General features: G+C 41.2%; 2 protein-coding genes across 7 annotated transcripts in view; one reads left to right on the forward strand and one right to left on the reverse strand.

Annotated features, from left to right (window-relative positions):
* Positions 1-8,593, reverse strand: part of HMG20A (high mobility group 20A) — an 83,534-nt gene extending 74,941 nt beyond the window's left edge. For both annotated transcript variants that reach the window (XM_053593369.1, XM_053593368.1), the window contains exon 1: positions 8,065-8,593. The gene's annotated coding sequence lies outside the window, so the exon portion shown is untranslated. The remainder of the gene's footprint in view (positions 1-8,064) is intronic.
* A 304-nt stretch (positions 8,594-8,897) lies between these two features.
* Positions 8,898-14,442, forward strand: part of PEAK1 (pseudopodium enriched atypical kinase 1) — a 384,683-nt gene continuing 379,138 nt past the window's right edge. For 4 of the 5 annotated variants that reach the window (XM_053593373.1, XM_053593370.1, XM_053593374.1 and 1 more), the window contains exon 1: positions 8,898-9,062. The gene's annotated coding sequence lies outside the window, so the exon portion shown is untranslated. Of the gene's footprint in view, positions 9,063-9,390; positions 9,544-14,442 lie in introns of those variants that run through there. The other variant, XM_053593371.1, reaches the window with a different exon arrangement.

Consider the following 14,442-nt stretch of genomic DNA (forward strand, 5'->3'; position numbering starts at 1 on the left):
TAGTGGCTGGGCACATAAAAGGTACTCAAAAAATTTTTAAACAAATACCTTTATTTCTACTGATTTCTTCAGATGACGGCCCTTAATTTGTTCCCATTAGGATTTACCTATTTTGATTATTTGGGGATAGTTTTAGAATCAAATTCTAATGTCTTTGTCTAGTCTGTGTTCTCTCACCTTCTCTGGTAACTTTATGTTGACTGATAACAGATTCCCTTCCTCCCTTCCTCAAGATACTTTCACCTAACTCAGTTGATTTTTACCTAGGAAAGGATTGACCATATACCACATCCTAACCTAAGAAATCTGAAGCTTTCTTCAAGATCCTAAGATGTGTTTCTCCTTTGTTAACATCTCTGCAATCTAACCATTCACCTCACTGCCCACTATATAAAGACAAAAGATAACCAGAGTTATCCTCCCACCCGTACTCACCCGATCCTTAATGTACCTTTAGCTCTATACCTACCAGCTTACATTTCCCTTCTGGACCTGAGAAAGAATTATCACTTCCTTGCTTTCACATCTCTTGCTTCACTCTTCTAGTCTCATCTAAAATGCTCCATTCTTCAAGTCTAAGTATTTTTTCCCTCTCTTTTTAGATATAATTCACATAACATAAAATTTACCACTTTAGAATGCAATTCAAGGGTTTCGGGCATAGCTGACCCCTTGAACAACATGGGTTTGAATCACATAGGCCCAATTATAGGTAGATTTTTTTCTGCCTTCTTCTCAGGCTACTTGATGTGAAGACAGGGATGAAAACCTTTATGATGGTTCACTTCATTTCATGTATAGTAAATACATTTTCTCTTCCTTATGATTTTCTTTACTTTTTGGGGGGGACAGAGTCTCACTTTGTTGCCCAGTCTAGAGAGTGGTGGGCTTTAGCTTGGCTCACAGAAACCTCAAACTACTGGGTTTGGGAGAACCTCCTATCTCAGCCTCCCCCAGTAGGTGGGACTACAGGTGTCCGCCACAATGCCTGGCTAATTTTCCTATTGTTAGTAGAGACAGGGTCTCACTCTTGCTCAGGCTAGTCTCGGAACTCCTGAGCTCGAGCAATTCTCTCACCTCGGCCTCTCATTATAGGTGTGAGCCACCATGCCCTTATGATTTTCTTAAGAACGTTTTCTTTTCTCTGGCTTACTTTACTGCAAGAATAGAGTATATAGTACATATAACATAAAAAGTACGTGTTAATTAACTGTATGTTATTGGTAAGGGCTCCAGTGAACAGTAGGCTATTAGCATCTAAGTTATGGGGGGAATCAAATGTGATAGGTGGATTTTCAATTACATGGGTTCTGTGCCCTTAACCCCTACACTGTTCAGAGGTCAACTTTTTACTAGGAAATAAAGAATTTTAGGAATCAAGGTACTATAACCATCACCACTATACAATTCTAGAATATTTTCATCACTTCCAAAAAAACTCTACACTCATTAGCATCACTCTCCATGCCCATCCACTAATGTACTGTCTCTATGGACTTGCCTATTCTAGACATCTCATATAAGTGAAATAATATAGTATCTAGCCTTTTGTGTCTGGTTTCTTTCACTTTAGTGTACTGTTTTTGAAGTCCACCAATGTTATTGCATGTATCTTTATTCTTTTTAAAATATAAAATAATATTCTATTGTATGGCTGTGTTATATTATCTTTATTCATCAGTTTGTTTCTATTTTTGCCTATTATGAATAATATTGCTATACACATTTCTGTATACAAGTTTTTGGGTGAATCACTTCCTTCAATATGTAACTAAGACTGGAAATACAAGTTAAGTGTCCTAATATTTGATATCAAACATATTTGGTTTCTGAGCTCAGGCAGCAGGTGACAGCTCTCCTTGTAATGCATACAACTCTATACTGACCTCCCCATCTTACTCCCACTCAAAAACCTACAGTCTTCAGCCTACACATGTTACAATTTATTATTTTTCCAACTGAATTGAGGGCAGGGATCAGTTCTCATAGCTCTGGTCATACAGTAGGTGTTTAATATATGCTTCTCTGATATCTTAAGACTCTCAAATGAGGGAATGATGACTTATTTGCTTTTTCATTCTAGAGATATTTGAGTTATCTATTGTATGCTGGCCACCGCGCTTGATTCTGGGCATAAATAGTGGACAATTTGATCAGTTTCATCATATTTCAACTTCACAAATACAGTATTTGCTGAATACCTATGATGTAAATGGCACTGTGCCAGGTATGACAACAGACACAGAGACGATTAAGATATAGTCTGTGGCCTTTTATGGGAGGACTTAAATGCTGCACACAACAATAACAAACAATAGAACCCCCCTGGATATTAAATGCCATTAAGAAAGGTGCAAATGCCTCAGAGATTTAATGGACAGAGCATACTGTTGATGAAGAAGAAAGACATCAGAAAATACAGTAGAACCTCTGTAAGCTGACCATCCAAAGGACTATCAAACTGGTCAACATATGGAGGTAGTCAACGTAAGGAACAAAGCCTACTGTACTAATGTATACAGTGGTGCATGTCCAGTCTATGAAAATTAGGTCAACTTAAGTAGATGGTCAACATAGGGAGGTGGTCAACTATGGAAGTTCTATTGTACTTCCTGAGCATGGTACTTGAGAAGTGACCTCAAAGTAGGTGGCATTTTGGCTAAGTACAGTGGCATATGCCTGTAACTCTAGCATTCTGGGAGGTCAAGATGGGAGGATCGCTTGAGGTCAGGAGTTCAGGAACAGCCTGAGTAAGAGTGAGATACCATCTCTACCAAAAAGGGAAAAAAATAGCCAGGTGTGGTGGTGCACCTGTTATCCTAACTACTCAGGTGGCTGAGGGAGGGGGCAGGAGGATTACTTGAATCTACAAGTTTGAGGTTGCAGTGAGCTATGCACTTGAGGCCATAGCTCTTTACCTCCTTGCACTTTACCTGGGGTGACAGAGTGAGACTTTGTTCTAAAAAAAAAAAGTAAGTGCCACTTTGATAGATGAGAATTCTTAGGAAAAGATAAAGTGTTTTAGGGTCAGCAAAGATAGAAAGCTTGGGTACAGCACAGAACATTTTCAGAGTTCATTGCATTTGGAATGTGTAATGAGAGGTAAGATCATAGCGTGAAGGGTCTTCAACATTAGGTTTAATATTTGAATAGGTTTAGTAGTGTGAGTTCAGAGTCTTCTCATAACAATTCAAATTACTTCAGTGATTCCTTAATCTTTTCTTGAAACTTCTATCATGTGTATTATTTATTGATTTTTTAGAGATAGAGCCTCAATCTGTGCCCTGGGTAGAATGATGTGATGTCATCATAGCTAATAGCAACCTCAAACTCTTGGGCTCAAGTGATCCCCTTGCTTTAGCCTCCTCAGTAGCTGGGACTACAGGCGCCTGCCACATTGCTTGGCTAGTTTTTCTATTTTTATCAGAGACAGGGTCTTGCTCTTGCTCAGATCATGCCTTGTTGGATGTGTATTTTTTAAAGTAATCACGGAAATTAGTGATTTCTCATTCCTATGAAGAACATAAAAATATCTTGAGTACTATGTAAGCATGCTGAAAGGGGGAGAAGGCAAAACTCTCAATAAGCCCAGCACTGTATACCATACTTTGGGGAAAATAGAAGGCTTAAAACAGATTCATGGGCACCAAATCACAATAGTGAGAATAGTCAAAGTAAGATTAGGGGTAAAATAATATCTATTTAGCTCCTAGCACCAGGCACTGCGCCAGGAGATTTATATAAAGTAATATTTGTTTCCCACCAATCAGCCCCATTTACAATCAGGTAAACTGAGACTTAGAAAGGTCAAGTAAATTGCTCAAGATTAACAGGCTAGTAAGCTTAGCCAGTAAAATAAATGTACAGACCAGTTTTGAATCCAGACCGTCTGATCTATTTTTCCTATTGTTTACTTTTGCTTATTTTTATTATTTTTACTTGTTTTTATAATCAAAGGAAGCTAGAATGGGTAGGATCATGATGCATGTGTCAATGAAAGGAGTTGAATATTTAAAAGGGCTTGCTATGGGCTGGAAAAAAAATTAAGTTGAAACATTCAAATATGGGTTTAGAGATTAAGAATATCAAGTTTAGGGATGCTGCTTCTTCTTTTTTTAAGAGACAGGTGTCACTCTGCCACCCAGGCTGGAGTACAGTGGTGAGATTATAGCTCACAGTAGCCTCAAATGCCGGGGCTTCAAGTGATCTTCCTGCCTCAAGCTGTCAAGTAGCTGGAATCAAAGTGCAAACTACCATGCCTTGCTAATTTTTCTATTTTTTGTAGAGATGGGTGCTTGCTACATTGCCCAGGCTGGTCTTGAACTCCTGGCCTCAAGTGTGATTCTTGGCCTTCCATAATGCTGAGATTACAAGCCTGAGTCACTGCACCTGGCCCTAGGGCTGCTTCTTTGTTTATTTTTTGAGACAGAGTCTCACTCACTTGCCTTGGGTAGAATGCCATGGCACCATCAAAGCTCACAACAATCTCATACTTTTGGGCTGAAGTGACCCTCCTGCCTCAGCCTCCCAATAGCTGGGACTGCAGGCACCTGCTACAGCGCTTGGCTATTTTTAGAGACAGGGTCTCACTCTAGCTCAGGCTAGTCTTGAACTCCTGAGCTCAGGCAATCCATCTACCTCAGCTTCTCTGAGTGAGCCTCTAAACCCATATTTGTGCCTACTCTAGGGCTGCTTTTTCATTCAATTTGAACAATGGTTATAGCATAGGTCTAGTTTAGGAATACCAAGGCAGCAAAACTGCAGTTTTAATTTGTAAACTACAGAGTAAACGCCAAGAGAATGTGAACTTTGTTTGTATTCACTGTATCTGAAGTCCTGATGACAGTGACTGGCACATAGTAGCACTCTAAACTTTTGTTGAAATAATGAAAAGTCATGTAAGAGGTATTCACGTTTGGATACTATTGAAGGTCTGAAATAAAGATAGTAAAGCAAAATGTTTAAAAACCATTCAAGCAGTTAGGATACTTCTTTAACCTGCAACCCAAAGCAAAAACAACAAAAACCCACCACCATCAAAACAACAAACAAAATAATAGCAAAACATTCACATGACTTTACAAAAGTAGATAAAAGAATGAAAAGACATTTTTGCATTATTTATAACCTCTGTGGATAATCAAATTTCAGTGAGATGGAATCCAGAATTTTAACCTAGTGTTCTAATATTTCAAACTGCAGTGAGCAGTGTATCCAATGACTGCTTTTGGAAAAGCAAATGTTTACCTAATTCAAGTAAAAAAAGCAACAAATTTTTTTTATTATAGTTGATTAGTAATGGAGTGAAAACCTCAAATTCGTTAGCTCAAAGAAGTAACAAAGTATACTTACAAAGTCTTTATTTTTCTAATTTTGATACTATGCTTCTATTTGAAGGAGCAAAGACAACTGCACAAAGAACATTAAGTTAAAGAAAAGCCCTCTGGAAGACAGCAAGCCAGTTTTACAGAAACATTTTTAAAAATAATGGAAGCAGGTTCCATGGACTTTCTCTGCCTAGTTTTCACAAGCTTTTCTAACATTTCTTTTTTGATAGGCCCAATGAATAACTGCCACTTATCACAAAATATCTTTCAGATATGTACTTTATATATTGCTTCTCTTCAAGCCACTCAATTCTTTCAGCTACATCAATTTTTGTCATTTCTATTATACTGCATTTCTGCCATGAAATATCATAAAGACTAATTTAATAAACTCCTTTGCTTTCCAAAGACAATTTCCAAAAGGCAGTGCAACTGTATCTCAATCAATATCATAACATTTCCTTTTTTGTTTCTTTTAGATTCTATAATCTTTCCATACTTCAATAATTCCTAATACTGTAGTTTAATTTGTCAGGTGACCATATCCTATTTTCTTCTGTATTACATTAAAATAGAAGATAGTGAATATTTTTTCTTTAGCCAATTAATTAATCCTTGGGGCAGTCTACACATCCCTAACCTTCTATTAGTAACAACATAGACATTATTATCTTGTCTTGCCTTTTCAGACAACTATCGTAGCAATTTTGTGATCTTTCAAAAGAAAATTCATAATTAATTTTAGGGTTTTAGACTTATTTCTAAAAAAAAAAAAATCTACATTTTTTTTTTTTTACCTAAGCATTTGGTTTAAAACAGATTTCTAATGAACTCTAGACCAAATAGCTTCTTAATAGAACTAGAATTAAATAAGTGCCAATATGGAGACCAGATTAATAATCCAAAATTAAAAAAATACATAGGCCTTATTTTTTTTTAAATTCTTTTTTTTTTTTTTTTTGGAGAGACAAGAGTCTCACTTTACTGCCCTTGGTAGAGTGCCGTGGCGTCACACGGCTTACAGCAACCTGCAGCTTTTGGGCTTATGTGATTCTCTTGCCTCAGCCTCCCGAGCAGCTGGGACTACAGGCGCCCGCCACAACGCCCGGCTATTTTTTTGTTGTTGCAGTTTGGCCGGGGCTGGGCTTGAACCCACCACCCTCGGCATATGGGGCCGGCGCCCTACTCACTGAGCCACAGGCGCCGCCCTTTTTTTAAAATTCTTTTTGAAAGACAGTAATTTTAGATTCACTGGACAGATACGACAAAATTACTAAAACTGTTGCGATTTCACAAAATAAAGTCCAAATAGAGTGAGTCCTTCAGTACACAGACCTCTTACCCCAAGTTATTATGTTACTTGACAACAAAAGCTAAGGAATAAAAATTGTTGACTGTTGGCTCCGCCATAGCACAGTGGTTACAGGAGCTGGCACATAACATCGAGGCTGGCGGGTTCGAACCTGGCTCGGGACAGCTAAACAAGGACACTCTCAACAAAAAATAGCCAGGGGTTGTGGCAGGCACCTGTAGTCCCATCTACTTGGGAGAATGAGGCAAGAGAACTGTTTAAGCCCAAGAGTTGGAGGTTGTTGTGAGCTGTGATGCTACAGCACTCTACAGAGGGTGACATAGTGAGGCTCTGTCTCAAAAAAAAAAAATTTTTTTTTTTGTTGTTGACTGTTTACTACCACCTCACACATAGTTTCTTATAAAAGATCGAGAACACAGGACAACAGAAAGTTCTTTTTTGTTGATTTTCTGTCCTCTCTGAGCCAATTTTTTTACTCAAATTCTGAGCTGAATCTCATACCCCTTGCACCATACTTAAAACCACAAAGAACAGACATTAATTTTTAAATCAGTGCTGAATTTAATTATAAAAAGGGGAAAGTGTACTAAAATACAATTTTCACAAATGCTACACATAATCTACTCATGAGAATTTTAAAGGGTTGATGAAGTTGTTCCTAGGTCCAGGGCAAAATCCATAGCCCCCAAATCAACGGGTCTAAGAATTGAAGATATCAATTATCAATATCATCAGGTAAGCCAAATTTGAGTACTTCAGTATGACTTTCACTCTAAGATGAAGATGCCCCATAATTTATGTAAAATATTCAGTCCTCTAATAAACCACTTCCTTAACAGAGTTCCTGTTGCATGTCAAAGCAGAGAGCACTGTACCTCACTCAGTCAAGGCTGGACTTGAGAAGGGGAGCAAGGGCAGACACTTTGTGAGTCAAAAGAAAATGCGTCGTCTTACGTGAAGAGAATTTTAACAAATGGGTTCGAATTCTTTGAAGAGGTATTAAAGAAAAGTTTGTGGGGGGAGAAAATTTTCTATCTCATACGTGGAGACAAAACTCATAAGTAGACTGGAGGCTAGTGATTAGCCCAATTTGGTGGAATAAGCTAACTTTTCACCTAAAACACAATCCCAGAACTTAAAGATGTGCTCTCTGCGAATGGAACCAAGTACTACCTTTTCCACGCCTCATCAGCACTGGACACGGTTTAGACACCCCCACAAATCACCACCTACCTCCACAGGAAGTGAATGTTTCCCCCTCCCCCATGACTGCCTTTCTACCCCCAACCGGAAGTGAGGCGCCCCCATTCAGTCGGCCTCAAACCGAGACAAACCAGTTAACAACAGCGGCAAAAGAGGGGTGATCTTAAAGGGGTGAAGGGCATCTCGCCTGTGGCCACCCCCAAGCTCGCCTTGCTTACTGACCTGCTGACGATAGGGGCAGGCAGGTCCCTGGGCCTAAAGAAAGTCCCTTGCACAGAGGACAATTCCCTCAGCCCCTCTCAATCGCCTTCACTCTTCGCACTCGTCGTCTCACAGCTTGACAAAAATTCCTCCGCAGCACTTTATTTTGATGTTCTTCCTTTCTCTTTACCCAGTTGCTTAGTCACTTTACCACAGGTAACTTCTCTTATCGCAGTAACATTTAAAACTGTTCCGGCGTGGCGAAAAACGAAATAATATTCGCAGTGCCTTCAGTAAAATGAAGGGATTATTTTTGCCCCAATGCGGTGAAGGACTACGTGATTACGCAAGTTGAGACATATTTTCATCGAGGTTTCTGGGAGATGTAGTTCTCTTTTTATTGCTAAGGCCCGCAAAAAGTGGTAGGACTTAAATTGGTAAATTACTATATATTGGCGTCTTTGAAAATACATATTCCGTATTTGACGACGGCTGACACAGAAGGATTGGCACTGAAAAGGGACCAGACTTCCTTTGCCTTTTCCTCTGGCGTTTAATAGAGCCCGCATTTCCCCTCACGAGTGGCCAAGGTCGCCCCGCCCACTTGCGCTGGTCCCTCCCTCCTCAGCCAGTTAGGCTCCCTCAGGTCTCGTTTTTAGGGAGGTTGCAGCGCAGAGAGGAGGGGCCTCGAGGCGACTCCTCCCGCGTGGTTGAAGGAGGTCTGGGAGAGGGCCCAGGCCCGAACCGCGCGCGCGCGCGTGCTCACACCTCAAGGAGCGCGGCGGCCGAGTGCGCGCGCGGAGGGGCGGCGCGCGGGGCTGGAAGGAGGCGGGCAGGCTGGTGGGCTGGGCGGGCAGCGAGCGGCCGGGAGCGCGCGGCGGACTCGGCGGCGGCGGCGGGCGAGTAGTTAGTTAGTTGTTAGTCAGTGTCAGTTGCTCGGCGGCGGAGGCTGAGATCATCGGGAAAAAGACTGGACAGGCGGCGATGGTGGTCACTGCGGCGGCGTGTGCGCCCCTCAGGTAACAGGAACAGGGCTGCTCGCGTCCTCTCCGTTTTCTTCGCCTCACGCGCGGGGTTGTGGGACCAGGGTCGCGGACACGGGGAAATCCCGGCGGGGCTAGGGCGGCCGGTGAGTCCTGCTCGGCGCGGGCTCTCGTGCCCCGGCCACCCCCGCGCCCCGCCGGTGCCGCGCTCCCACTCGCGCCCCTGCTCCCTCCCTCGGTGGCTACGGCGGCCCCGGTAGCACGGCGCCCCCCAGAGGAAGGAAAGTTGGGATCTGGCGGCGAGGGACGCCCCCGGGCGCGGCTGGGAGGCTGCAGGGAAAAGTGAAGCCTGAAGGACCTGGACGCTCGGAGGCTGGGGCGGGAAGGGCTTCGCTCGCTCTTGTGGAGTCTACACGGTCATCCCGTTCCCAAACCTGGGCGGATCCGGTGCAGCCTCTCCACCAGTTCCAGGACGGAGTCTGGTGGCTCTCTGCCTGCTCATTTCGCGCTGCGGCTGGTGAGCCTCCTAACGTGCGGGTTTGCTTAGTGGCTTGGTTTTGAGTGGTTGAGTTGGTCAGTTTGTTTCTTATTTGCCCTTTGACCCGTCCGTTCTTCGAACTTTTCTTTCCTCCCCCGATGGGGACTTGCCGTCTGAACCTCGTCCCCACCCCCATGGCATGCACCCTCTGTCTGAGAGCTTGATTTCGGTTTTTCTTCCTTGACTTTGTTAAAGACTGTTGAGAGCAACAGGAAAGAGCCTTCCGCCCTTTAAATGTTACTTTTTTGCAATCGGTGTTTTAAAGATCGAGTTCAGGAATTTGAGAGCTGTGGAATGGAGTTATTGGAAGGCTGGCGTTTAGAGGGTAGTGATGAGTTAGAGGAAAACTATGATTTCATCTCTATTGGCCTTGCTATAGAAAACCTATTTCTCTAATGTCTTTGTTGAATGTGGTAAGATTGTACATCGAATTAAATACTTGGAGACTTACATACAATGCTATTTTTAGGTCATTGGATGATGTACATGAACAGCTTTTCACCTGAATTGGGATTGCCTTGAAGATTCTATTTTGGGGCCTACCTACTGATTTTTATTCAGCCACAGCGTCCTTTTCCTTCCAATAAATGATATAGTAATATACGTGTACTCAGAGAACCCATATTGCTTTCTGCAGTGTGGAAGTGAAAAATGTGAATTATCCACAGGGGTAAAACTTTGCATGAGTAATCTTGGATATTCACTTCATGATGACTTCTCTAATCTAAGAGAATTTCTAGATAGCTCAATTCATTGACTACCTTAATTACTTTCTAAGGTACCTGGCATTTCTCTTTGGTGACTTGTTAAGTAAACTGTAATGGCAAGTATGGAATATTTTCTTGCGTTCAGAGATGAGAGAGAGTTACAGCCTCAGAGATTAACAGTTAACAATGGAAGCAGAATTCATACCATTGCTGGTGAGTTTTGGCTATGACCAACTCACAAACTATGTGAAAAAACAAACATCCTCTTTCCATAGATGTCAGGAGGAAGAAGGGGAAATATTTTATCATCTTTATTTTGGAGACTAACATGACTATATTATGTGGGAAAAAACATCAAATGGTTTTCTTCAAGGCTTTAATGTGTGGTCCTCCTCTTCCTGACTTTTTGTTTAGGGCCTGAAATTTACATTTTCGCTAGGTTCTAGGGTTGGAAGAGAAGTGCTTTGGTGAAAGGAACAGATAAGATTGCTTTGAACTATTATGGTACAGCGACTATTCATTTTATCCAGTGATAGTACAGAGAAATTTCCATGATAATGTTTGTACCCCATTAACATTCTGCCAGAATTCATTTTTAAGAGGCTATGCTGAGTTCCGCAAAGAAATAGTGCCACTTCATAACTGTTTTCTCACAGTCACATTAAAAACTGTGTTCCTGGAATGTGTTATATATGTATGCATGTAAACGTTTATCTTTGTACATTCATGGTAATACAAATATTTATGTCTGAGAGCTTAAAAACTTTTATTTGCTTGTTTGCACACATGTTTTTTAACATCTAACAGTGCCAACCATATTTCCCAAATAAGCATCAGCCATAAATTCATGCTTTGGTATATTTCATGTAATAACTCTTCTGAATTGCTCCATGGTGAAGCGTCTTGAGGTTAGCATTTGCTTCATCAGAGAGATTTGTTGTTTTTAACTGTACTGATGTGCTGTTTAAGTGGAACAGGTGCTGGGCTCTAGCTGTTTGTGGTGAAAACTGCCAAATGATACTCCTTCCAAACTGTGGCCCCTGGCATGCCAAGGGTGAGTTCAAGGATCCATATCAGTGTTGCAAATCCCTGTTTTCACTGTAAGGGCAAGTGTGTATGAGCTTTATTTTCTTCTTTGCTGGTCTCTTTACTATGATTCCTACCTCCACTCTCCATCTTAAGTCTAGACTGGTTGGTTTTCCTTGGAGAACTAGAAATTCTAGTAACCTTCAGGTATAGGTGATTTGCATTTGTATGGCCAATATTTGAGTGCCTTCTGAGTGCCACAAGTGGTGGTAGGATGTGACTATATATAGAATGAGATCTTTTTGCCAGGAACTTAATTTGAGAGAAGACAGTGGATTACCAGTAACCACTATAGTATGTATGACAGGTGTGTGCACAGGTTCCTATGGGTGGAAGTGGAGGAGGGGTTGCTAACTCAGATTTAGGGAGAAGGTGTCTTGGAATGCATCTTAGTGGGTTACCTGAGCTAATCTTGAATAATAACTGTGAGTTAACTAGGTTCAGAAAGAGGGAAAGTATATTTTATACTACCACAGCTAATAAATGTCACACATATAATGTAAAATTTTCTAGTAATCTCATTTTAAAATATAAAATGTGAAATTAATTTTAATAATGTAATGATTCTAGTATATTCAAAGTAATTATTTCAACATGCAATCAATATAAAAAGTAATATTGAAGTGTTTGACAGTCTATTTTTTTTTTTGAAGTTTTTTTTTTATTTTTTTTTTTAACCAGGGCTCGGTTTGAACCTGCCACCTCTGGTATATGGGGCTGGTGCCCTACTCCTTTGAGCCACAGGCACCACCCTTGACATTCTTTTTTTGATACTGTCTTCAGAATCTGGTAATTGACATCTACAGCACATTTTGTTTTCAGCTATCCTCATTTATATACCCAGTATCCACAAGTAAACAGCTCATCTTTAGAACAGGGGAAGATGAAGTGAAAAGAAGCCAAATCACTGTTGTAAACCAAGCTAAGGTAGAAAAAAATGTAAGCTATGCTGTGATAGAATCAGATTTGTGTTTTAGACCTATCGTTTTGACAGTAAAGTGAATGTTGGATTAGAGAGGGGCAAAATTGGAAGCAAGGACCAGTTAGGAAGTTATCCTGGTGAGAAATATGAGGTATATGGAACAGGGGGTAGTAGCTATTTAAGAGATTTGTAAGTATTGCCAACAGGATCGGGTAAATAATTAGATTATAGAATTGCACAAGATTGAAGATTTAGGATGATTCCCATTTTATCTGTTGTGAGCTGGTAGGTAGTTTGGGCAGGCAGTTGAAAAGAAGACAACCATCTTCAGACTAAGGATGCCAGGCAGACTAAGGATGAAAAAAGGAAACTATGAGGGCAACACCTGTAGCTCAAAGGAGTAGGGCACTGGCCCCATATACTGGAGGTGGTGGGTTCAAACCCGGCCCTGGCCAAAAACTGCAAAAAAAAAAAAAAAAAGAAAGAAAGAAAGAAAGAAACTATGAGAGATTTGTCACAGAAACTGAGGGAGAATATTTCAAGGACGAGGAGTGGTCAGCACTGGATCCTGCCATGGAAAGGACAAATAAGATAACTGAATAAGACTGAATAAAATCCCTGAAACTTGGTGTTTGAAATGTCTTTCCTAAACTTCAGCTAGAGCAGTTAGCTAAGTCATAATTCATGGAGTGCTCTGAAGAGGGAAAGACAGAAGTGTAGCTAATTAAGAGGGATACAGTGTTTTCAACAAATGACTCTGAAGGGAAGAGTGTAAGCAGAAGAAGATGAAGGGGAATTAGAGAAGTTTACCTTAAAAAAAAAAAAAGAAATCTTGAGCATGCTTATGTAAGATTGGAAAGAACCAGGGAGAGGAGAAATTGAAGAAGAGTATATGTGTGTGTGACGGAGCTGGGGGATGGTGGATGCTGGGCAGAGGCAAGGATTTGGAGATAACACATATTAGGGATAGGATCCTAGGCCGAGGTAGAGCAGTTGGCCTTGAGTAGAAGGGAGCGGAAAGGAAGCAGATAAAGATGGGTGGCAGTGTAAGTAAGTGTCTCTTTCTTGACAAGGGCAGGAAGGAAGTTGATGACTATCTTTGGTCATTTTTGATCATCTACTAAGAGCGAAGGGGGTGGAATGGGGATTCTTAAAAAGAATGGGAGTTTATAACAGCTTCCAGGGGAACACGAGAGACAGAAAGACAAACACACATGACTAGGAAAGGAGGAGAATTGTTAGGCAGTGTTGAGCACTTATTTATTTAAGGTTGCAGACTTTGGATATGTAGTGGTACCAATTTGATTTTTCTCAAGCAGTGAACTAAGAACCCTATAAGATATATACTGTTGGGCAGTGCCTGTGGCTTAGTGAGTAGGGCGCTGGCCCCATATACCCAGGGTGGCGGGTTTGAACCCTGCCCCAGCCAAATTGCAACAACAACAACAAAAATATAGCCAGGCATTGTGGTGGGTGCCTGTAGTCCCAGCTACTTGGGAGGCTGAGGCAAGAGACTCGTCTAAGCCCAAGAGCTGGAGGTTGCTGTGAGCTGTAACATAATGGTACTCTACGGAGGGTGACAAAGTGAGACTCTGTAGCTGGAAAAAAAAAAAGATATATACTGTTACTGTTACATTCCTTGTTTGTAAGATGAACAGCTGGGGGTTTAAATTCAGGTGGTTGAATTCCATAGCCCACCTGTTTGCAGATGTCTGGTAAAGGTACCTGAAGGACAGTTGGGAGAATTAATGACATTGAGAATTGTGACTCTAACTGAAGAACTGTGGAAGAGTCTAGGCTGGATCATGAGCAGAAAGCCTCAAAGGGGTGATCTAATAATTAGGAATAAATGGAGAACATGAAAGGGTAGATAGAGGTCAGTGTGAAGCTGAAGAGCTAGCTAGTAAGAATGGAGTAAAAATAATAGCTCCTATTTATGGAGTATCTACTGCGTGCTAGACATTTTAATTTTTTTTTTTTTTTTGAGACTGTCTCTCTATGTTACCTTTGGTGGAAGTGCCGTGGCATCACAATTCACAGCAATCTCCAACTCGTGGGTTTAAGCGTTCTCTTGCCTCAAGCCTCCCAAGTAGCTGGGACTACAGGTGCCCGCCACAACACCTGGCTATTTTTTTTGTTGTTGTTGTTGCAGTTTTCGTTGTT

The sequence above is a fragment of the Nycticebus coucang genome, chromosome 6 (assembly GCF_027406575.1).
Source record: "Nycticebus coucang isolate mNycCou1 chromosome 6, mNycCou1.pri, whole genome shotgun sequence".
Classification (NCBI taxonomy): Eukaryota; Metazoa; Chordata; class Mammalia; order Primates; family Lorisidae; genus Nycticebus; species Nycticebus coucang.